Consider the following 24,759-nt stretch of genomic DNA (forward strand, 5'->3'; position numbering starts at 1 on the left):
CACGAAAATCCATCGGCGATAAAAACTTAATCGTAAATGATCGTGAATCCGGGATACAGACTCATCGACGAGAGCAGAGAAAAAATCATTCTCGATCCAAATTGCTCGATCGAGTTCGATTTGTCCCGATCGTCTACCGTCATCCTGCTATGTATCGATTCGAATCAACTTTTTTAGTTTCGCATAAATTGCATTTTGATCCGGTAACGGCAACATTGTTGCTGTATTTGTTGGAATAGGCCAGGATAGATCTAACTCAGTTTATGTTTCTAAAAAACGGCGTGCTATGCTTGTTATACTATAATTCTTGCAACAATTTAAACGAATTTCTGCTTCGTCCATGCATCGAATTATGATATTTTAATAACTATCCTAATACTTATGAACTGGACTACACTTATGTAAGATGACTCTCTCGGTAGTTGAAATTTCCAGTAGATAAAAATCGTAAGGAGTATCGATCGACGAGAGGAAATTGTTGGATCTGCCAGTAAAACTTCCTTGACTCGATATCGTGTCCAACTGCGGTCGTTGTCTGGCCATTAGCGAGCACCGGGCTTTTTCTCCTTTTTGTCGCTTCTGTTGGCCGTTTTTACGCCGACATGACACCACCAGTTCGGAAGCTCATAAGGTTTCTTGCTCGTTTCTGTCGACATTTCGTGCTGCTGAGCTAACGATTTCTCCCGGATGAAAATACGCTCTGATCTTTCCAACGAGTATGCATCGAGCGGAACCTTCCCGAATCGTGGCTAAATCGATCGGTTTTTTTACCAATCCTATTTCGTATAACGGGCTATGGTTCTGGCTATTTGCTGGCTAGAATCGTTCGCAGTAAATAAGAAAGTGGCGGTGATGTCGCGAATCGCTAGTTCGCAAGGTCGCGATAAAGCACGCGAATTCCTCGTTCTTCAGTTCGTCTGTTGGCTCGCGCAGCCAACACGATGGCTAATCATTTATTAAAAGCTCGTTCGCGAGTCTACCGCGCGTGGAATCACGGACTATGGTCTTTCTGCCAACGGTAGTCGCCACTATTATTAGCGTCCACGTGCATGACAATGAGACGAGGCGCGTTCCTGTTAAGCTCGAGATGGTCATTCTCCGAGCGATTCCGCTTCGGTTTTACGTACAGTGGCTTTCGAACTTATTTCAACGCCTGTAGAAACTTTTTCGATTATATCGGGTGTTTATATAATTTTCCGTGTCTCAAATTTTTCTGCACAAATTGCAGAGATGTAATCGATAAGTGAAAATGGGAAAGAACCGTTACATGGTGTTTCGCAATAAACGTTTTATTGGAAAGTTATGAGCAAATATTGAGCGCAATACGGAATACGTGTATACCAATTCATCGTTAAATTAACGGCAGCGTAGTACTTGTATACATAATAAATTGACTGTAGTATAGCGCGATGCAACTTAGTTGCTCGCTGATATTCAACAAAATTCTCAAAGGATTCGAAATATAATAAATTCCATGTTACATCGATGTCGAGCCTGGATCAACGTATCATTGTGATATTCTGAATGAAAATTTAAGCACTTCCGCGATTGCTTACGGTACGAATAGAATAAAATAAATTAACTACGACAGACCTTTCATGTTCTGTAATAAACAGTCCATATTTCAATCTGCACTTAATATTTATTTATAATACGTTCTAATAAAATAATTGCAACAGAACGTCGTATACTCTTTTTCCTTGAAGAATTGAAAATACCAATGGAAACGCGCTTGAAGAGGAAAGAGAAGATTCTGTTTTATGATTTCGCGATTGCAGTGAATAAGTGCAAATAAGATGCGAAAAGAAATTCCGCGTGAAATAACGTATCTACATTCGGTTGTGTTTGTCTGATTCGAAGCCACAAACTCTCCAACTCCAAAGCCGATATAAATCGCGTACGTGTGATGAAATTAGATTACAGCCGTGACTCTAAAGTTGGCCGAATTCCGTACTAGCGAATCGAATTCGAACTAGTAACAAATGGTTTTCGGCTAGGACGCGGATCGAAGAATTTTTGATGTTCGATAGAAACGAGAATAGACGTTCGCCACGCTGCGAGGTCGATTAACTAATACGCTTATCTTCTTACCTGATGATTTATTAATCTCACGTCACACCTCGATAAATCGTTCCATTCGAAACCATCCCATGTTGTACGTATAAGGCTTTTACATTTCGACTTCAGGTAAAAATATTTATTTACTTTGCATTCTTTTCGTATGCAATTAATTGCGTTCTGCGAAACTTCGTTTAATTTCGTTTTAACTCTCAGCTACAAAAGTATCGATGAGATTACTAATTGCGAGTGAGCTCGAGTTCAATTTTTACCTGAACTATTTTATTTTAAAGCCTCAATTCCATATATTTAGGTGATAAATTCCATTGATTGCCTTTAAACATATAAAATATAGAATGCAAGTTGATTCACTCGGTATCTGGATGGAGGAAAACGCAAAGCGATATTTATACAACGCGTGTCGTTTTGTTTGATGTACCTACAGATACGCTGAATGTCTTTTAACTGATGCGTTTATTTCGTACTAGGTGGCCGGTTGCGTGAACTGGTTTATCGATCCGTTATCGAATGTCAATAAGTAGAGTGATTTATGCACGGGTGTCAGACAACATTTGCGATTACATTTGCTTGCATCGTTTCATCAACAGGACGAAAAGGCGGATGCGATCTGCAAATTAATAGTTTATCCAGTTAATTAGACTTTGTGATCGATTTGTTTCTTTAATATTTATCGTACCAAGATTTTCCTAAAGTCTGTTGTTTTCTGCGAATCTCGGAATGAACGGATTTGCCAATTTTATTCCTTGTTCCAAAGTACATCTTTTTTCTACGATTTTACCCGGAAAATGATCGTACTTTTACAGTTTTATCGTCGACGATAATATTCCAGAGAACATATCGTTATCTCGTCCGTTTTCCCTACCGGTTTGCTAGTTTCCCGAGATGTTCTGGAATCATAGCGAATCAATACCAACGGAATGTTCCACCCACGTTCAAGCAGCGCGCGCTGGAATGCAATATCTCACTGTTGCGTTATATTAAATAAGTTAAATTACACCCGTTAACAAGCCGATTGCCCGCAAATTAATGTCATCGCGTTCGATGCATCTATCCAACCGTTCTTTGGGGCAAACGTCGTTACGCCGCTTTCCATTGATACCCATTTTCCGATTAATTAATAATAATTTTGCAAGATTTCAGCCGCGTTTCCGTTCAATTCTTTCCAACGATTTTTAAATCTATTTCGTACTTTTGGCGGACGAAGTAGCGAACTTACGAACTGAAGCTTTAAACAAATACATTGATCGATCTAATCACAGCTAGGACTATACGCATGTTCTGAACGCGTGTTCAGTTAGCAAACTCCATTCATAACTTGATATCTCGAACTGTTGTTTACAATTTTCAATTAAAATCACGCTGTGTTAACCCTCTATTATTTTATACCATGTAGTAATGATTTTCTCTAGTAAAAGTTCGCTTGTATCCCTGAAAGAAAAATTAGCTCGAACAGTGAGCCGATGTTTCTAGCTGCTAACGAAAACTATTAAGAGCTATTTTAAGGCACTAATCTTGATATTCGTAAAATACGATATAAATTACCAAAGACGAACGTAACTTGGGAAAACATTAATGGACATAATGACGTCCGATAACACGTACTTCAGAGTCACGACGTTATGCTTTTCAAACGTTTATCGCTCCTTTGATCCTCTCTCTTCGTTTCGATGATCCAAACACGTGTACTTTCAGGCCTGACTAATTTCACAAGCTCGTTATACGTATCTCTTGCACTAAACATATTGTGGCAAGAGACGTTACATAGTTGCACGTGTCGGCGAATTGCAATCGATCGAGTATCGATCGTGCAGCGATAAAAAAGCTACTCTCAGACTTGGCTGAAAACATTAACCGCAGCTAACGCGTTACTCGACGAGTAAAGACTGCCACCGCGCACTCTGCTGTGTATCGACTCGCGGTATGGTCCGATTAACGTGACGGCGCATCCTTCCCATAAATACACACCGACACCAGGATGGTTAGCGAGACGCCGATGCGGTCGCCTTAAATTTGCCAACTAACGTTACCTTAAATTTTCCCGTCTCCCGGGAGCTTAGAGTGCTGGTCTACATCGTGTTTCTTGTTTATCGAATGGCCCGTTTGCCGCGACGATTAATTCGTTGGCTCGTGTCGCGGTTTTGTACCACGGAACGTGTCGATATTCTACGAGCTTCGGGCAGAAGCTTTTCTCCACTCTGTGCCGCCACGCTTCGCCTTTCTCGCGTTCTTTCATTTTTAATGCTGTGTTTTAATCGTTATCCATAATCGGTGGCTATCCGTAACTTTACGTTCGTTTATTTTCAATGTCGGGTTTTAATTGCGTGTAAATTAACGATCCTGTTTCGCAACAGCGCGAGGTTGGGCTAAAAATTTCTATCGAAAGACGGTTTATAAGATACTTAACGTATACTTCACGTTACGGTGTGGATATACAACGTGACTTTAATTGTAGCGCGATGCGCTTTATACGATCGATTCTCGGTAACCAAGCCGTTTGCTGCGTCAGCAGCTCCATTGAGTCTTCGGGTAAATAGCAATGTTTCTGCCACTTTTACGATACATCAGCGTATTTTCAGTAATAAAATGTCGCAAATGTATGTACGTGTTTGTCGACTTAAAATAGTTAATTTAAGTTCTAACTTCTTGCATCGTTACGTAGAAGATGTGCATAAACTCGTTGCAAATACGCGTGCATTGATTAAAGTCACATTGAATTTTGTTTAGCGGCAACTACATTGTTATCGCGTTTGCTCGTTACAAGTACACGATCCAAAGTTTAATCTAAATCCTACTTAGGCCGCGTTCGCGTAAATACACCGGTCGTCTCGTAATCAGCACGGAGTTGAATAATATCTTTCGAACAATACGCTGCGAAAGCGACTAATGCGCCAAGCAAACTTTGCTCGCACGCGTTAAATTCGAAATATGCGCCTCGCTGAAGCGACAGTCGATAGAAAATATCTGAAATTTTCAAAGAAAGTTTATATATCCGATTGATTCTACGAAAGAGAAATTGATTCTCCCGCCATCCTATTCAACGACGGTATACCATTTTTATCGTATTATATTCACTTCCACGTAGAGTCACTAGGTATTCCATAATCTATGATTTAGTATTATGAGTTACGTATTTTCTACTTATTACTTTGCTCGTAACGTTGCATAACAGAATTGTTGGTTAAAACCATGATAACTCTCGACGTGACGCTATCGCCATACGTGTTAACTATTAGCGCTGATATACATATTTATTTAAGTATTTTTCCCATTACCTTACTAATATTCAAAGTTATCGAGTCTTCTGACAAACATAACCCAAATTCCGACGCGCAATTTACTGAACTCCAACGTTGACAAGCAATTAAATCCACCAGAAGATCGACGACGTTAGTTGCACCGTTTAGAAATTCATTGTGCCACTACCGTGGCCGAACGACAGCACGCGAGAAACAAATTACTCAGAACGAGCTTGACCCGAAACGAAACTGTCGCAGGACAGGTGTGAATCAATGGATGAAAAATAAAAGAGGGAAGAGCTTCCGTCGCTAGCGAGAGGGTTGCTCGGTTATATCGTCCTTGAGGACGCAGCGTGGTATGTGCAAGTGGTTCGCGCGGCCCGACGGCCGGCCCGATCAGCGTGACACGGTGCATCGTCTGCGTAAATAGACGTCGAGGTGGCCGGTGGCACCGGTGCCACCGGTTGCCACTTTGCGGGCAAAGCATGCACACGATCGCCGGACGCACGCGCACTCCTGTTATGTCGCTTTATAGACACCGAGCGAGTGGTGCACCCTCCTTCGCCCGTGCACCCTTCGTCCGGCCGTCGATGCCGTTCCTAACCAGCCGAGTGGGGGTAGAGCTCTCCTCCGCGGACTATCCCTCGAGGAGGATATCAAACTCAGTCGCAAAGCGTACGCTCGCGCGCGTGTTCGTTCGTGCGTCTTTGCCGAGAGACCGCTGCTCGCCGCGTGACTCCAATTATTCTGAATACAACGCGGTTTCCTCGATTGCAAGCTTCGATCTCCCGAACGGGAGATCCGTGCGTTCCTTCAACCCTTCGAACGACCGATTTAATTTACTTATGTGAGTGATCGAGCAGGAGGTGATCGAGGAAGTCGACTAATCAGTGACTTGTTGAACTTGCTGCAACGATATGAGGTGACTATCCGAGAGGTGTAAAGGGCGAAATGACATTTCATATGTTCGGAGGATTATTTAGAGGTTTCACGAGATACGGAGGTTTCCTACGTCCAGGCATATGACGTTTCGTTGTTTGAGATGTGTTTGAGTCAAAGCATACGTAACTCGTTTCGAGACGTGCGAGTAGAATACGCGTTAACGTCTCTGGTTGTTTCATCGATAAATCGTACTGTATCCCGCACGTTTTGACCATAATTTCGGTCTATCGTAAATCTGGAATAGAAGACGGAAGATGTGCATGATTTATATCTATCTGTGAGAGAAACGTGAATTACCAAGCTTTTATATATAAAGGTAGAAAAGTAAGAAAGATCGGCGTAGATGTTGTGCTTTGAGCTACCGATAGATCTCCGAGCGGTTTCGTCCTTCACCCGGAAAAGGAAATTGAAGACCATCGGGGTACGGTTTGGTGCCAGAATCAATAATTCCGGCGGCAGGCGAAGGCTGAACACGCGAAATATTCTGGCAAAGTCGCGACGAATGACGGCGATCCGTTGTCCCCGTGATCAGAAGCTGTGAATCAATCCGTACACGCACGCATCAAGCGACCTAAATCCGCGTGAATTAGTCGCTCGATGTCGGAAGTGGCGAATAGTCCGGGTAATCGATAATCCGCCGCGAATCGCTCCAGCAAAACTTTTCTCCGTCGGAGAAAAACCGATACCAGTCGTTTCTGCTTTGATATACCCGCTTGGAAAGCCTGTTTTTTTTTCGTTTTTATCAGCCGCTTTGCGAAGATCGTGAACTTTATGTTAAAAGGCGTCTCTGATCGAGTGGATTCGCTGCCGATCGATCACGAATTTTCGACGTCGTGAGTTATTAGGTTGTTGCATATGAAATGATCGATTTCACAAACGCGTGAAGATTTCAGGCTATACTAAAGTGACTAAAAGTGCTATTGAATAATGTTTATTGGATGCCGATGTAAAGCTTGAAGCTCGAGAGACGAGACGTAATCAGTGTTTTGTCGATCGTCTTATTATTAAAAGGGAGATTATGTGCATACCTGAGCGAACCGTGATTCCACATCGAATTGGAGTACCTACACAATTTTAAATCTCGACTCTAACAGAATAAAAACCATATTAAGAAAAGATACAATCTGCTGTTAACGTCGAGTGCTCACTAAAGTAACAAAACCTGTAGCCGCGTTAACGTATATTTGATTTTAATGCTGTACCGAATTGACAGATACAATTTGTTGATTTCACTAGAAGATCGGTATTGCTCGGTATGGATCGGTAGTCATTGAGTTGAAAGGGCTAGCGCAGAAATTTCAGATGGAGAAATAGAAACATAAAGATGAATCGAAATCTGATCAAGGATGATTAAGATATCGAGATATTGAAAGATATTGGTCTTAATGATCGTAACTTTGTCTTACAACAGACAAAATATATCGGCTCTATCAAATCATAATTCGATTATCGTCGTTTTCAAGGAAACTACGAAAGATTTCAGCCGTTTCACCTAAATCTAATAATCTGATAAAAGCGTACCTCAAAACTGTTGCATCCATCAAAAATACCACGTTGCGCGTGTCAAACTGCCCGCTTCCCTGCGCTTCCCTCGCAAACACACAAAGTTAACTCGATAAAAACTTTGTTGCATCCCGTGCAAGTAACTCGGTCGATAATATCTATTACGTTCTTTACGAAAACGAACAATCGGTTTAAAACCAGATACCCGATTGAAATTTCTTACGTCGTGGTCGTTTAACAATGTTTCTCGGTCGCGTGCATTGAACGTTGCACTATGGAATTTCGCGTAACGTTCCGTTGGCCTTCGATTTCTCGTTACTTTTGCAAATCGTTTAGTCGGCCGTTTTTCATTCTCCATTCTGTCTAGCTTTCGTTCACGTGAAATAAAACGTCGACAGAGAGCGAGAAGTATAGACGGAGAGGAATGCGAAACAGGTTACCGAACAATAGGGAAAATTTTATCTCCGCTCCGTACGAAAAGTTGGCGGTTTTGTTTTCCTGGCTTTCTATCGGCGATCCGGCCGGTTAATTTGCAATTATCGATTGAGCGGCTTTCGTCGGGATCCGAAAGCGTGTAAAGGCCGTCGAAACGTCGAACACGCTATCCGAGAGCAGTTTTATCCGAGCGAATTGGGTCACCAGTATCGTATTGCCAAAAGTTGATCGAGTCGAACTCTTCCGTCCCACCCATTCATCCTATCGTTACGTCGGCAGCGAGTCTCCTAGGTAATGTTAGAAGACACCTATCGAGCCTGTTTTATCGTTAGACCGGTTAGACAACCGAACGTAACTTCTTCGTCCATGTTTCCGAGCAGTGAAATTGAAAAATTCGTGTAAATGGAGTTCATCGTTGTGGCTTTCGAGAGGCTACAGTCACAATTTCTTATTACAAATATCGAGAGATAGTTTAGCACGTACGGTGTACGAGTTTCACGTACACAGATGAAAGGATTAAAAAATGCGGGTAAATTATGGAAAAAAATCGAATTTTTTAAATATATAACACGGGGGAGAATAAATATAATTTTCGAAGAACACGATGTCACCTGTCTGTGTTGCTATACCCAGACATAACCCGAGATAACGATGTGTTCCGCGTGATAAACCTTGAACTCGAATCGTTGAAGACCATCGACGTCTCGCTGTCTTAACGACTTGTTCTCACGTAAACTAATCTAAAGCTGTCTAATTTATTGGATTACGAATCCGATCGAGAATCGTATATTTTTCGACAACTTCTGCTTGAAACGTATTGCTCGAAAGAATGGCGCAGCAGGTTTATACGTGGCAAGTACTAGACGCGTCTCACAGATAAAGCGCCCTAAACACTTTCAGAAGAAGTTTGGAAAGCGTAAATATACCATTTTACTGGTTGCGTTATGACGCTGTTAAAATTTACGCCCGCTTGATTTAAGCCGCGCCCGTACGAAACCGTTCAAGTAATTTACCAGAGAATTCGCGTTTCACGAGCATATGGATGGCTTCTTCGCGCGTCTACCTTTGCTCTATTACGTAAATATCGGATCACGTTGATACTATTTTCATGATCTGTAGGTTATCTCACTATTTTCTAATTAAATATTGTAAATCTGGGTCGACCAATGCAGATTAAGAGAATAATAATACAAATTGCATAATAGGAAGTTTAATTAAATGATCAAATAGTGGTGGGTTATTTTAGCGCAAAGGAAAAAGAATTTCATAGTCAGTGGAGCGATCGTCGGTGGACGTCAGTGAGGAACAGTGGTTCCCTATTTAGAATTTCATTTTGATCGTTTAATATTCCACGCTATGCGCAGTATGCCGGTGTTTGCGGCACCCTCGTGCCACGGGGTGTTTTCCGCGCAATCTTGCCATCTACTCTTGGCGCAACATCGTCATCCTTCAACTTTGCGAAACTTCCATTGCAAGCGTGTCTTCTCGTGGCTCTGTTGGCCGTTTCCTTGATGGAAGACACAGTGTCGAAGATTTTGTGGTATCTTCATCCTTTCGCGCTCCGTGTTTCGCATACGCAGCATTCTAGATCGTATAAGTTGTTATTCGCTAAAAGATAAATACGTTTGTTAATACGTTTAATTCGTACGACAATAACCAGCTTTCTTCGCGTAAGTTTCGTTTATAGCGCAATTTTTAATTATCTTTCCTGTGTTCAACGCGCTTTCGTACCGTACAGATTCTTTTGCCTGCAATTGCGGCACATTTCACCGTGAACTCTTTACTCTCGCACGTCAACACAAAAATTTTTCTATTTCGTGCGACGTTTAAATCGATCCTTCCTTCATCGAGTCCACGTTCTTTCTTTTACGTTGTCGAAAGATTCGCGGAACAGGCGTAGCCTTTTTCGTCGATATCAACGACTGATAATTCCTTGTCAACTCTGGGCGAAGGGAAACAACTAGGTTCCTCGATTTACGAAATCGTCTATTTCGAACCTGATCGATGGTTCATCGAACCAGAGAATAGACTAAACTGGCTAAATCCGTAGCGTTTGGCGACTTTGACCGCAACTTCAAAGCATCTTCTTGCGTTGGACATTGTCTAGAAAATTGTTATTTCCCAGTCGAGAAATCATTTTAATCGTGTCAAGGTATCCGAGCCAGAAATGTCCTTCGCGTAGAAATCGTTATTAATTTCGACGAGATTATTGAAGTAGAGTATGAACGTGCGTGGAACGCGCAGGATTTACTCGGCCGTTTCGCCGTTTATTTCCAGCGTCATCTCGAACAAGCAGACGGGCTCGCTATGATTCAATCAAGCGTGAACGCGCTCGCTCCTCCATTCCGACAGTTTTATTGTTCTGGGGCGAAGGTGGCTGAACATGAAACTTAATGGTTGCACTGTTCTTGGCGGGATACCCTTGCTAGGATCCGCGTTGATTAATGATCGAGTACTGCCATAAGCGCTGATAGATTCGCCGCTATGCGTGCGAACCTCGCTCGTTACAGCTCCGGAAAAATGAGGAGGAATTCCTGCGAGTTGTATAAGCTGACGTTTCCAAACAATACGATCACGATCGACGAATTTTCCATTCGACGAAATCGTTGTTGAACGTCATATTTTTTCTTCGCGTCGCGTTTCTCCTTGTCCAGATAAGATAGGCTTCGACAGGGGAAAAGTCGTATAGTTTCGAGCACGGCTGAATTTACGGCGAGTGTTTCTGACGTTTGAGGAACTGGCGATAACTTGGGTGCACCGGGGATGATCTTCGTTACTGTTTTTTTAACCACAGAATTAACGAGGCTACGAGTATCGATTTCGTTGATTCTGTTCACTGGTCGAGTTAACACGTTTCACGTGTACCACGTGAATCTCTTTAGGATGCAGAATCGAATGTTGGAAATGCGAAGTGATGAAAAATCACAGGACCGTAGAAAAAATGTTTCACGATAACTCGTATGAAACAAACGTTATGTATTATTTAACGATGCAAAGACAGGTATTGTGGACAGCGAATGTATGCAGTGAATGTTTACGAATGTATGAATGAATGTTATATATTTAAACTGAATTAAAAGGTGCAAAAGTGCACAGAAAACTCACACAAAGCTGTATAAAATATGGATCGCCGTAATATACGATGGATACGATTAAAATCTCTGCCTAGGTTCTATTTCTTTGGTCGAATTCGCAGAAATATAATTTTGCGTATACGTCCGCAGCTGTAGGTGAAAATCGAATGTGTAGCGATCTAATTAAAGAACTTTAAAGAAGTAAAATATATTTCTGTATATAGAAATAGTACGAAAGTTATAATTGTCCAATCGGTGAACGTGTTAATCGAAAATCGACGTGTGATTGGAGAGCTGCGTTTTTCCTAAAACGAGCATCGCTCTCTACGCTATGTTTAGTATTATAGAAACGGGCATACGAAGCGAATCGGACCTGTGTCTCCTTGCTAAACCGCGTCAGCTGGCTAAACTTGGAACTTAGACTTTCGTCTGGCTTCCGTTGAACGGCGCTCGGCGTACTCGACCATTTTTGTTTTACTGTTTATGTAATCCTTAACGCGAACATCGCTTCCAATATTTTTAGAATCGCACTTTTCTTTCGATGACTCGGTCTGGCGCACGCGGTCACCCGTCAATCTTCCATTTTCTATTCAAATCGTAAGAAACTGAATCACCGTTTCACGCATTGCTCTTCATTTTACTTGCGAGATGTTTATCGTAACGTTGATCGATTCTCCATTTGTACGATGCACCTTGCACATCATCCCATTATCAAAACGTCAGATTTTCGACGCTTGGTTTTTGAAAAGATCAAGTTTAAAGTTCAATGGATGCTATACGCGTAATCGTACGTGTAATCGCGCTGTGCGTTATTGATTCTTAAAACGCGTGTGTTTATTCATACTGGAGATAGGTGCTAAATAGTTGCTCCGAGCGTCTATTCTTCGCCCAGTCTTCGCACATAGTTCACTGCATCTCGAAATATTCTGTATACGCTATTCTCGTCCTCCATTATGTTCTTAAATGTCTCTATGCGCAGATTGTTTCTTCGTTTTGAACGTCGCGTCGAGGAGAATGGGAACGTCGATCGATGGAGAAAGTTGCGGTTCCTTTCGATTTTTGTTTAAAGTAATCGCTAGACTGGCGTGCCAGTGGCAACGACGATGAAAATCATAGGGCCAGAAAGACAAAGGGAAGGCCGGCGATTCCGTGGGGGCAGCTAGGAGGCTGGAGATACGAAGGCCGAAACGAAAAGCGTGCAGAAAGTCTGTGTTACATAGCCGGAGAGAAAGAGAAAAAAGAACGAAACTCTTCGGCTGCGTAGCTTTCTCATTATCGCGATTGTTCCACGATGGGTACCGGTCGACAATAGGCGACACAGTTTTTTCGTCGTGGAAGAAAGAACCGTGCTGTCTCTCCTTTTCTTTCTTCTCTTGGCTACCCTGTCTCTTTCCTCGTCTCCGTTTCTTTCTCTCTCTCTCTCTTTCTCTCTCATTTTGTTTTTTTTCTCCTTCCAGGCTCGTCTTGAGTTGCAATAGTTTCCATTGTACCAGTACGTAACTAGAAACAGGTCTACAAACCGTCAATAGTAGGTCATCGGCTGGTTGTTGGTACACGCGCTTATTTACTTCCTCTCTTTCTCTCTCTTTCTCTCTGTCTTTTCTCTGATGTTCCTTTTCGAGCTCTGTTTCTCATTTTTCGGCTCAAGACGGTTTACGAAATAGATACAGAGAATAATTAAGATCGTGGCTAAATGAGAAAAAGGTAGCAGTGCAAAACATTAATTGCACCTCTGGTCAAATATCATGCTCCATGTACCAATTTTTAGATTAAGTTAACTCCGAGCTCGAAATCTTGAAGGTTTCGAGGTTTCCTCGGAGAGTCGGTTGATAAAACGACTGATCCCCCTGTTGTTCGTGTGTAATCGTGTTCTTCCTGTGTAATCATGTAGTCCGTGTTTGTTCAGTATTCGTTAGCGAAATAATTCGGAAGTAAGTTACTCGTGTCGCGGCAGATCAACTTTCCATGTTTCCTCTTTTGTTTTACAAAGAAAACCTTTTCACGCTTCCTTTCTCCGTTTCGGATTAACCTTTATACCCAGGTTGAGAAATCGCCTGGATTACAAGGAACTCGCGGTAACAGGAAAAAACAACATAATTTCATTCCGGTGATAAAAGTATGACGCGTTCGCAGTTAGCTGAAAACAGCTCCAACCTTCTCATTTCGCCTTTCTCGCCTTGCTCGCTGGTGCTGAGAGTCTCGCAATTATACTTTGCAAATCTGCAATAAAATAGATTGCGAATGTGAATGATAAAAAAAAAAGGAGGAAAGAAATACTCTTTGGGAATCCGGTTATCACGTAAATCGAACAAATCTGTCGCTCTTTTTACCTGAGCGAGTTTGGCTTTGTACAGGTAATAAACGAAAAACTGTTTCCAAACAGAAAGCTGTCATTTCGAGTTGTTTTATTATGTATATAAATTTTGAAATTCTCGAAACAAAGGGAAGCAAGTCTTTCTGCCAACTTGTATAAAAATGATGAAGATATAACAAATTTTTATGATAAAAAATGTTTCTGTAAAATGTAAAGAGGAAAAGTAACTTAATAGTGGCGACAACACGATCGACTAACACGTGAAAAAGAGCGAAAATCTGAATTAAAATCATAGAGGGGGAAAAGGATAGAGAACGGCGCCTCTGTAGAGGAAAAGATAATGGGGATGCAAGGTACACGCAAGGAAAATTATGTCGCGGAAATGTCGAGAATCTGTCTTGCTCGGTTCCCGCCGGTGAACCTAAAAAACAGCCGTCGAGGAGGTCGAGGAGACTCGCGGAGACACAACGACGTCAACGAGTGAGGAGACAAGATGAAAGGGATGAAATGGTCTCGTGACGCAATCAGTGGCGTAACTCGCTCAACGAAAAAGTCCTTTCGCTGCGAAAATCCCATTCTTTATTCTTCAGAAATTTTTTCGTAGGACACGGACGGTATGTCTCTGACCAGCAAAAGATTTGCCCGATCCTTTTTACGCGGTAACAAAATTGAAACGCAACCGGAAGCTATAAATGATCCATAGACGAAAGAATACTTAGCGTGCGGAGCAGATGGCATTACTACTTTCCAGTGATACAGGTCAACGCTGGGTCGGCAGATCGCCAAGTTTCTATGGACATAAAAGAAGTGAAACAGAGATTAGAAATCGTAAACGTTTTTTTCTCCTTTAATTTAATTGATTAAAATTGTTGTCCCGTTAATTGTAATTACATCAGTCTCTCGTGTGGGTTATTTGTTAGAGATGCAAAGGAATACAAAGTTACGATTATAGATTATTATGTAATCTTAGAACATCCTGAGTAATATAACGGTTCTTGTATGGATTTATGACTTCGCATAAAGTCGATGAATTTGACGAGGAAATTGGAAGAAATCGATAATCGAAAAATTGGATTGGCGACGATACGCCACTGCAAGTTGCGACAGACTCGATTTATCTTTAGCTGACGTCTTTATCTCGGAGCAAAACAGTCCGGGTTTTTCACAGACTCGTGTTTCCACTATTTTCGATCTTCCATCCCCTTCCACGTCCTCAGTCGCAGCCGTGCATCCCCTTGAAGACAGCAAATGGCACACGGCGCATGCAACACGATCTCTTTGTTGGCGAAGAATGAAAAAGTCTGGCGTGTATTGCTCCACCGAGCGGTTCGTGACTACACAAGGTACATTAAAAGATTTTCATCGGGGATTTCTGTGCTACCGTGCACATTCCCCGACGTCGACGAAGAAAAAAAAAACATTTCTGTGGAATTCCTGCGTGTTCGTCTGCGGTTTCATCATCAGAAGCAAAGTAATTACACATCTTGTTTTCTTGCACCGCGATTGATCCAACCTGACGATGGAACAGGATCGTTCGTCGAAACAACGAAGATTATTTTTATTCTTATTTCTATCTGGTTTATCGTACAGTGGCTACGAAACGTATTTGCGTGCAATTGTATTTACTGTTTATTGTAACATCTGCACATTAATCAATCGCATGCGACTATATTAAATTTCGTATTATTTGATAGAATTTTCATGCGAATGATAGGGATTCGCTTCATTAGATTAGATCGGGGTAAATGCGAGTACTTTTTATTGGGCCATTATAAGTGAAAGGTAAATTTTAAGTATGGCTCTTTCGAAGATCGATTCAAGGATTTCCCGGTATCATCGTACTAAGGGATTAAATATTTGGCCAAGGTTCAAATTGCAGGGTCTAATTTGGCCGAGATCGGACCGTCCACGATCCCCCGTAACGTTTTCTTTCGCGTATTCCCTATAAACGGACACTTTCGATAAATTATACCGGGATGCTCGGACGAGCGGGCGTTCTACTAATCTTGGAACAAACTTTGCTCGTTTTTCCGAAAGAAAACTTGGCTTTCAAGAAGCCAAGATACATCACGAGTACGCAATGCAGAGTACAGTTTTAAATCTTATAAAATCATCGATGCCGAACTAGAAATATCGTTCGTCCGTATGAAATAACATTAAATCATCTCGAAGGAAAGTACGTAAGTTTCGACTATTTTTCTCGATGGCTGTATAAATAAAATTCAGATCTAAAGACTGCTCGTTTTATAAAAACAAGAGAAAGGCATCACTCTCTGACCTTCTCTTTTTTTCTTTCTTTTTTCTTTTTTTGAAAAAAAGAAAAAATAAGGACTCATTGACACAATTCAAAGTCTCGGCGTGTATGAAATTAAGTGGCACGTGAAAGCATACCAACGCTGGTAGGATGTCGGGGTCAAGAGATTAAAGCCTCGTGTACGCTACGCTACCTATGTGTGATGCGTCGAATTAAGCTAAGCCATGCTCGAGCGTTTACGCCTGTTCGAACATCTTTCTTCTTTTCGGTCTTATCCGCGCGATAGAATATCTTCTGGAATTTAATTAGGCATTATACGTGCTCGAGAATTTGATAAGCGTTTACTTAGCCCGCTCGTTTTCTGGAATATGGCTAGTCCGCGTGGAAATGCGCATAAACTATGCTTCGAGGAGATAATTATTCTAGTTTCAGTCGAAATCCGGTCTCGAGGCTCCTTTTTACGGGACATTGCCCTATCTAAGTTTGCTCGCCAAATACAATGGCAGTGGGATTCGGCTGAATTCCTCCAGAACAAGTTCTTGCTTTCTCTGTGAAAGATTAACGTTAACCGTGCATATCGTACTCGGACTTTCGCGTAGCAACCACGTTATCTGACGCTTCTTCTTCCAAGCAATTTCATATCGCTTTGCCTTTACGATTTGTTACTATATCGCGAGATTGCAATGTTATCAGTCGTACGTGATTAATTCAATGACGTTTCGTAGCTCTGTTTCGAACCTCGAATTTTTATATCAGTCGGGACCATGTAGCGATATGCTGAATCGACTGAAACGACGAAAGGTTTTTAGTTACCCTTAGACGTTGACACGGCTAAACGTAGTTATAGGTTTTTATAGTAACCTCGTTATGAGCGAAGCGATGAGAATCGTGATTTAGCGATGTAACAACGAAACTGCATTTCACGCGAGTAGAAATAAGGCACGATAATAATTAGTTAGGTAATAACGTCGCGTGCTGAACGAATGTTCTCCTATCTCGGTAAGTAATCGCGGATGTGCACCACATTCATTCGACGCAAACTATGATAATTTAGATGTTAATTACTGTCGAGTACCGCATGGACACTGATTTCGTTCCATCTTCCAATTGCCTCGTCGTTTTCTGAAATTCCTAATTAAGTATCTGCTTTGCATTAGTATTCCAACAACTCCACTTAACGTGTACCCATTTACTGAAAATCTTAATCGTAGATACGCTTTCTTCGGCCGCCAAAAACGCTCGTACCTTTGTCTATATCGTGAAAATCAACGTGCTTCGTACAATTATCTACATCGCCGGTGGATAAATGGAGGCTGTAAAGAATTGACGGAGAGCAAATTGGGTTATGACGTAGTTACATTGTCATCCATAAAAGTCGACGAAGACGTTCGATACGGCAAAATCGCCGATAATGTTCTTAGCCTCGACATAAATGCCATGTCAATTATTGGCTAGCTCGACCCGATAATACTTCCGACAAAAGTCAGCCAGAACGTTGTTCCGTTTCCTAACGTTTACCCGACATTCCGTAAGGATCATTCACGTTAGCCGTTCACCTTTAACACGCTTCGACTGGACCGAAGTTGCGGGTTAAAGATCCTAATTTTTCCTTGCCAAGAAAGTATACGTCTCTCCTTGTTCCTGCTTGAGTCTGCTTCCTTAGGATAATCGGTCTCTTTCCTCGGACTCGAGTAGAAAAAAGCGGTGACGTAACTGTAAAAGATAGGCTGACTCGTGGTATTTGTTGTCACAGAGAAAACATTTTTAAAACGAGGTAAATCTAAAAAATTGTTAAGATATTGTTAGAACGTTTGGGAATTGCTGCTTCGTTCGATATCGTTAAACTAACGTGGATAGAGGAAACTATATATTCGATGTTATAAATGGAAAAAATGAAACGTATCGTAATTGTAACACGATCGTAAATTAAAGATTTAACCTTTCGATGCACATACTCGTGACATGGACAGCTATGAAAGTTGGAAAGGAAATATCGATGGAAGCTAATACGATTTACAGACAGAATCAAAGGAAACGTGGTACGCTTGGGAAATCCATTAAGATGTGTAACTTAATCGTTTTCCAGCTGGTTGACTCGGTGAAAGAGAAGAACTATATGGAAGACGAACAAGCGATACACCAGCCATGGCCAACGAGAAACCGTGCCCATTCTGGTTTGCCCACGTGTTCGTTTCGTTCGTTGACTCGTTTGATCGGTATAATCGGAAAAACAGCGTACTTCGTGATACGTTCTTATTCACAAGAACACAATTTAAACGATATGTTATTGTAATCTATTTCATTACTTGCAGACAAGCGCATGATTCGCAAGATTTTTTATTTATATAGAAATTAATATCATTACACTTTCGAATAAACTATTCCCAAAATTGCGATGAATATTCAGTCGCGTGGCTATTCACGCAAAAACAGACTCGAAGTATGCATTGTACGAATGAAATATAATTTCAGTAAAACGATATAATCCGTACGAAAACTAGCAGCATTTTCCAACAAGATTGCCGATAAGTTTTACGACTTAGACTCGCTGTTACATATTAAATTGCGAAATTCTTCGGATCGGAACGGGTTAGCGAGCGAGCTGTAACCTGTGCTATACACACGTCGAGTTGCGTAAAACATCATGCGGTTGCTTCGTTTCGAAGTAGATATACGTTGATGTAAATAGTAAAGGGGATTTACGACTTCCTAGTCAAAGGCGATAGAGAAAGTGGACGCGATTCGCAAGTCGACGGCGCAACTTACCGTTTATAGTCACCAGCCGTACTCTCGATACGTCTTAATGGCCATAACATCCACGACATATCGCCCTCTTCCGACTTCGATCGCGTTCGCCTTATGACTTTCAGTCCTCGGAATTACCAATGAGACGCTCAAGCTTCTACTCGTATTAACTCTTTCGCTATGAGGCTTTCAAACCGTCAAATATTACTATTATAATTAACAGACGGTGTAAGTAGCTCATCCTGTACATTGAATTACATTAAATTAAAGAAAAAAAGAAAACAAGAAAGTTAATATAACACGCACTGATATGATACATATTGTATTAACAAAGGGAGTACACGAATAAATTTTGTATACAGGAAGAAGGAACTTTGCATAGTGATAGATTTCCTCACCCTGTTTCCATATATACATAAATTATAGGAGCGGATACTCGATATTGTTGAAAATATTCATGAATCTTGATTAAAATTTCATTACCGTGGTAAAATAATCATGAGATCATATAATCGTTCGTTTAGTTCTCTGTAATATAGACTTGTGTTTATTTTCATCTGTATTTAACACGTTATAATTAATCGTATAAAGTATTTCAATGTTGATACGCGTATCATTTTCCTACTATCGGAAACCGTGTCGTTGTGGATGCCGAAAATGCCTTCAGTTTCTAAAGCGCCATAGCGAGAACGATTTCTTAGAACGAGCGAGTCTAGTTTTTATTCTCAGTCGTTCGGTTTATTCCCTCGAACAAGTAATTGTAGACAGTTACTTGCGTTGGATGTTCGCGATGAAAAACGAAGGTAGACACGCAAACGCATACATTCTACGGCAAAGTGAGTCATTGGTACAAATACGAAAGTGTGCAGAAGGCATATTTGGCTGTTTTGCCTTGTAAAAACAAGGAAATCCACATTGAAGATATTTCCACTGTTTTAAAGCTATCCCTGGCACCGTGCCAATCTCGTTGACCGCGGGATATCGGTAAAAACCAGATCGAACGTGAGTTGAAATCTGCCTGGTTTGTGTATCAAAGTCCAACAGGCTCAATGCGGAAATTTACTTATTCTCGCTTCTGTTTCCATACACTGTGAACTGGTTCTAATGGCTCTAAATTTCAATCTTTCTAACGTTCTCCGTGAAATTTATTTCATTAGATCGACGAAAGCGGTGCGAGAGGTTATTTAGAAATCTTTTTCATTCTGTATAGTTGGAAAGGTTGTAGCGAACAATACTTTTTAAATACTTTGCAGAACTTTATCGCTAAATTCGTTAAAAAGATACGTAATCCTACCTTTGCACGGTCGGTAGAAACTGTAAGATCATAATAGCGGGATTATCGTGTCATCGTGAAGAAGTCGGAATAGAAGTAACACGCGTCGGGCTCTCGACGAAATTGATTCCGTAGAAAACTAAAGAAAGGAAGAAAAACAAGCCACTCGACGTTGTAACCTAGATTTTGAGTGCACTACGCGAACCGGAAGACACAAGCACCCGCGAGATCCTCCCCGCTCGAATACGATCGCAAGTTCCTTTCCGGCTTTTCTGCTTCGCTTTTTGACCTTTTTTTCGTACGCGTTTCATCGTATTCAGCTCGGGAATTGCCGGACCGACTACTCTCTCTCTCTCTCTCTCCCTCTCCCCCTCCCTCCCTCACTCACTCTCTCTCTCTCTTTCTCTCTCTCTCTCTCCTTCCAGCGATCTTCTCAGGATTCTCCAGACAACCGTTCGTGTTCGCGGAACTCCGCGCCGTTTCGCTTCTTCGACTCGCTAGTGAAATTCGTCCCGCATTTCTCGAATGCTTTTCTCACGCCGTTCGTTTAGACTTTTGTGAATCCGACGATATATGTTTTTTATTTTATATGTTGAGAATTTATCTCAAGGAAAAATTCAAGCTAACGCTTTTCGGTTAATGTTACTAAAGGCAATGCGCGAAAGTCGAGCGATGGCGAAGATCAAAATCGAAGGAAAACGCAAAATAAAGAGTAGAATGGAATAGAAATCGGACGCACGGCCAGCGCGCTCTGTGAACTTTATTAATTCTCAGCTTTCTAATTGGATTACTCTCGAATTAATTGGCACGATTAAACGGTCAAACTCGACATTACCGACGTCAACGAACTCACCCCCACTTTCCGATTTAAACACGCGGAAATTTATTACACGTCGTTTCGACATTGCTCGAGTTTTCTTCGTAGAGTCGCAGAAATCTCGTCATTCAACTCTGACCATATCTCTACACAAGCTCGCGATTTTACGACGTTTCTTTAAATCGAACTGCATCGCGATAAAGATTAAGATAAGATTAGGGATAATTTATTATTTGCCTTCCTTATTAAACATTGGAATAAGCGCATTAAACGTCCGAACGACTCGTTAATTCTTACGAATTAAATCGCCGAATAAAATTTCTATATCACGTTCCATTGATACCTGGGCACTCGCTTCCTCGATTATCGTCGTTTATCGATTGTTTACGAATTCTATAGCTTAATCGCGACAGATCGCGTAAACATTTATCGGCAATTCGGCAATATGTATTTAAGATATTTCTATATCGTTTGATCCGCCAAATCTGAAGCTTTCTTTCTAAATATTTTTATTTCGCAAGGCAGAGATACGTGTCGATATGAACGTAACTTAACACGTTGAACTTTGGCCAACCAGCCGGAAGTTAGCTTGGAAGATTACCAAAAGATAGTTTGTAAAGGGGGAGGGCGGCAGTCATCCTGGCGCCCGTGCAACCCCATTTGACGATGACGAGAAAATAAAAACAAAGAAGAGAATGTAAGTTGCACGGATAGATTTGCATCGCAAGCGATTTCCTCTTGAACGCTTCTCATAAGCTGCTACACTTTTTTGCACCTTCCATGCTCCTCTTCTTACCAATCCCTCGATTGACACAGTTATCGATTATCCATTTTCCATTTTCCTAGCACCCCATTCCCGTTAATTTATTGATCTCTAGATCAAGAAATTATATTATCTTTTGAAACATGCTTTATATTCAGAATATGAAACCCATTCTTTCTCTCCCAATAAATATAATTTCTAGATATTTGAGTCGCCTTTAAATATCTATGTGCTGCCTGCTGGGTCGCGCTTCGGCAGAATGTAATTTGAATGCAAGAACGAGAGATACCCATAGTCGTTAAAGATACGAGCATGTCTCGCTTCAACAGGTGCAGAAGGTCATTCTCTACGTAACAAACCTGTACGTCATAAACTACAAATCTAATGAATATTTAACCAGTATCATATAAACTACAAAGTGCTACTATCAGTAGAAACGCTCAACTGTCGTGTTACTTAACTGCGTCACTTAATGCAACATCCTTTGGAGATCGAACCATCGATTGACGATAACTAATCCCCGCGAGAAAGCCTCTAGCCGCATATAATAGCGAGTCTATGCAGTCGCGCGAACTTTCTATTTGGTTCTTTCGCAGACACTTTTCGTTCACTGATTTTAGGAATCGTATACTAACGTAATCTCTCGTTCTTCTAAGAACGATTTCGTCGAGAATATTAAGTTTGCAAGGAGGTTATGTACTCGTGCGTTAGATGTGATCGATAACTGGTCTGTAAATTCTCTGCGCTAGGAAAATAATAATCGGCCTGCTGCAATAACGCGCTATTGGTGAAAGGTTGCTCGAGTAGCAGTGGCAGTACCGGTTCGATTCTTACGAATCACAGCTCTTGACATTTCTTTTTTCTTTTCGATTGATTGTCTTATCGTACATCGATGGTTAACCGCCTTGTCTGCCCGCTTTATGTTAGAATATTTTTAGAAAGTTGTTTGGATAATTCGAGATCCGATTGAAATTTTTTTAATTTATAACCGATAAGATGAGGTGTATGAAAGCCTAGGAACTCTTATTTCAGTGGTAATTTAAAACGACTATCGTACTAGTTGCGGATTAATAAGGAAACGATCGTTTTCTAAATCATTTATCCTGAATCTTACGTCAACTTATTACACAGTCGCAACTTATTAATTCAGCCCGAGGCAACGTAATTGCTTACAGAGATCTAAAAACAACGTATTTCACGCTAATTTCGATGATGTTAAACCATTGTACTTCCATTTATCGCTCACTTCACAAAACGCTGATAGTTTCTAACCATCCTTGAATGGAAGCAAAGTGGCAAATTGATGATCGTTGTTCGATCGTCTTGATGGAAGATCGTCGAAACGTGTCCTGATGGGATTCTCGACTCGGTTTGGATACCTCGGTCTATGAAGCTATTCGGTAGTGTGCTGATAGCCACGGTGGGGATTGTTGAGAGTCGCGTGACGCAACGGAGTAGGAGTAAGTAGACAGGGAACGTAGTGGTCAGACATCGTGGCGCTATGCTTCCAAACGAAATCTTACGCTTCGTTACACTTTACTCTACGTTTTCGTCCTTCGATCGATCATCGCGCTCAGGCAAATATTTGATTTCCGTACAATCTTCGCGTAATATTCCCCTGTAATTTAGTAATTCGATGGAACATTTCATTTCGTAACATAGCATTTTTCCTAAATGTCACGAAATCGAACGATTTGGAAATTCAAAGACTTCTCATTTGGCTATTTTCACCTCCCGTACATCATCTATTTCGAACTGGGCCGATCAGATGTTTCATTTGGGTAGCTGCCAGTTTTCCTACGCTACTATATCTATAATAAGAATAGAATTATCAAGATGTTGCGATACATTAACTTTCCGATATAACAGCTGCGATCCGTTGAATCATTTTGCACCGTTTTTGTGTAGGTTTTGGCTGGTTTTTGATCGTACGAAGGTCGTATGAAATATACTCGATTCTTAAATACCGGTCGATGTAGTCGATGTAAGTATACATTTTAGATGTACGTGCATAGAAGAAGAAGAAAACCTTCTGATCCACGAATGGATTCGTTCCATCCATATGCAATGGATCGTCTCCTAGGATGTTAATTAATCCGAAAACGGGCGCAGTTCGATGTACGTGTTTGTATGTATGCGTGTCGTTCGATCGATAGAACTTCGTTTCGGAAGTTGGTGGTCCAGCGAGGATACACGCAAATGAGTTCCGAACCGAGTTATGGAGAATTCGAATTATTGCCCCGAGATCGCATCGAACGCTGTGAATCCATCACGAACACAGCGTTGTCTAGAAACTTGTCGTCTTTTCCTTATCTTGCTTACTGTTTTACTTTTACTTCGGTAAATACTTCTTCGGATAATCAAAGCCAGAAAAAGAATATCGGATCCCTTTTATTATTTGTTCAATGTTTAATCCTTGACCAGAGAAGGCTGATCATAAATATTTTATCGTATGAAAAAATTCTCATACAATCGCTCGATTTATTACTCAAAGTTTGGTAGAATGACAAAAGTAAATATAACTTGGATTAGAAGAAATGTGAGACCAGAATGTGACCAGCCTTCGCTATTCGAGGATTAGATTTAGTTGTTGGAATGACTCGTAATGACAGATGATAAAACCTATCGAATCCAAAAAGGCTCGACTAGGCGTCCCCCGATTGGACACAATGTTCTCCAATTAATTCCGGAAGTCGAGCGCGCGCGTTTCAAAGCGATCGATGAACCATGACTCGAACAAAGAAGCCTCCCCCGTTTCGCCAACTATCCTCCAAAGATAATGCCACGAAACGCGAATCGCAACCCTTATCAACGACGCGCGAGCCGCCAAACAATGGCGGCGGACAATGCCGGCGATCGATGACAACGAATTTCGTGGCTGTCGCTTTCTCCATCCAGTCGCCCCGTTTCTCGCGTTCCCAGCGTTCTCCGATGTTCCCGCTAATTAGTACCACCCCCTTCAAGCCCCGTTTTCGGTCCACTCATCGACGAGAACTCGGCTCTTCGAGCTTTTCCACGCTCGTTTTCCAACTTTTCGCTTATGATCGGCCTTACGATCGATGATCTATCGTCAACGTGCGACGATATCCATAGGATATCGCGAAATTATTAATATTCGATTTAATGTTATAATACTATTCGAACCGTTCAGAAGACACACTCCACACCCAACTCCGTAAATTGAAACGCAGGAAAAAATGGTATTGCTGCAAATACTTGGAGTCCCATCCTCGTGAATATTTCAAAATTATCAATTGTCGCGATATTAAGTAGACTCTTGATTTTTTTTGGCAGAAACACGGTGTATTTCTTATTTTATTTTCT

The 24,759-nt window shown here is 41.3% G+C and overlaps 1 protein-coding gene across 3 annotated transcripts in view; it reads left to right on the plus strand.

Moving 5' to 3' along the window:
• Positions 1-24,759, plus strand: part of msi (RNA-binding protein musashi) — a 132,079-nt gene that overhangs the window by 30,457 nt on the left and 76,863 nt on the right. The window contains exon 1 of one of the 3 annotated variants that reach the window (XM_069128534.1): positions 5,975-6,237. The exons of the other annotated variants lie outside the window; for them this stretch is intronic. The gene's annotated coding sequence lies outside the window, so the exon portion shown is untranslated. Of the gene's footprint in view, positions 1-5,974; positions 6,238-24,759 lie in introns of those variants that run through there. 3 annotated transcript variants of the gene reach the window in all.

The sequence above is a fragment of the Bombus flavifrons genome, chromosome 15 (genome assembly GCF_040668555.2).
Source record: "Bombus flavifrons isolate JBK064 chromosome 15, iyBomFlav1_principal, whole genome shotgun sequence".
Lineage (NCBI taxonomy): Eukaryota > Metazoa > Arthropoda > Insecta > Hymenoptera > Apidae > Bombus > Bombus flavifrons.